The 1,332-nt window shown below is 38.5% G+C and overlaps 1 non-coding gene across 1 annotated transcript; it reads left to right on the forward strand.

The window, feature by feature from the left end:
• The first annotated feature begins 504 nt into the window (after window positions 1–504).
• On the forward strand, window positions 505–611 carry LOC144372537 (U6 spliceosomal RNA). The gene has a single exon (XR_013432520.1). It is a non-coding gene; the product is annotated as a U6 spliceosomal RNA (small nuclear RNA).
• The last annotated feature ends 721 nt before the right edge of the window (window positions 612–1,332 follow it).

Here is a 1,332-nt window from a genome sequence, read left to right on the forward strand (position 1 = left end):
TTTTCTAAAACCCAGTCTATCTCCCTCCAGATGTCCCTGTTTTCAGTATGCACTCAACTGAAAGAGATTTATGGTCCCCTATTGTTAATACTCTGCAATCATTGATGTCCATGCTCATACCCAAGCCTGGCTTCCAGAGACACACCTGAGCTCCCTGGTGGCCCATGGCATGGTGAGAGGTCGGACGTTTTCCGAGGTTTCTATTGCCAAGTACCTTGCTTAGAAATCAGGCCTGATACAGCTTCACAGAGCCTAGTCCCGGCCCCATAGGCTGATACCCTGCCACCTCCCCTGAATAGCAGGCTCCTCAGAATGACCCAGGTCTTGGCAGCATCAACTGGTACTATCCTACCAGCCCCTTGAAGCCTAGCTGGAGTCTCCATAGAAACAGGGTACATCTCTATAGAAATGGGATCCTTCCTCCCCCCCCAGTGTGATGACCTCTCAGAGAAGCTCAATAGTGAGGGTCTTTCCATTTATAGAATTAGGATAACCAAGTGTTCTGGGCTCGCTTCAGCAGCACATATACTAAAATTGGAATGATACAGAGAAGATTAGCATGGCCCCTGCACAAGGATGACACGCAAATTCGTGAAGCGTTCCATATTTTTAAGACTGCATTTATTAATTTTTTTTTTTGTGGATGTTGTGGTTGGGTTTTTGTTGCTGTTGTTCTTGTTGCTGTTTTTTTAAAAAAAGTGTTTTTAAAATTCATTTTATTTTATTTTATTTTATTTTTTAATTTTAATCCTCATCTCTATTATTGCTATTGTTATTTTTTTTAATTCTTTTAAATCTTCAGTTTTTTCTTTCTCTTTCTTCTCTTCCTTTGTCTTTCCATTTCTTTTCAATTCTCTTATTCCTTCTTCCTTGAATTCTACCTGGTTATTCTCATTCTCTTTGGTGATTTCTTCCCTTCCCTGCTAATACCTTTCCTCCCAAGCATCAAATAAATTTATAGGAGTAGACAGTAACTCAACAGTCAAACAGAACAAAAAGCAAAATGAGCAGTATGAAAAAGCAAGGAAGAAAAGGAGTACAAACAACACAGGACAGCCCAAATATTCAGAACGACATAGAGTCATTAGAAATGTGGTCATATAAAGAACTCAGGGAACACCTTAGACAGATGGAATGGAACCTTAAAGAGGACACAAGACAGCAAATTCAAGCAGCGAAAGAACACATTGAGAAGGAATTACATAAAATGATAAAAGAAGAAGTTAAGCATCTATATCAGGAGATAGAGACTATAAAAAAGAATCAAACAGTAATCTTAGAAATGAAGGAAATTATAAACCAAATTAAAATCTCATATGAGAGTATCACTAA

The sequence above is a fragment of the Ictidomys tridecemlineatus genome, unplaced genomic scaffold (genome assembly GCF_052094955.1).
Source record: "Ictidomys tridecemlineatus isolate mIctTri1 unplaced genomic scaffold, mIctTri1.hap1 Scaffold_122, whole genome shotgun sequence".
NCBI classification, from domain to species: domain Eukaryota; kingdom Metazoa; phylum Chordata; class Mammalia; order Rodentia; family Sciuridae; genus Ictidomys; species Ictidomys tridecemlineatus.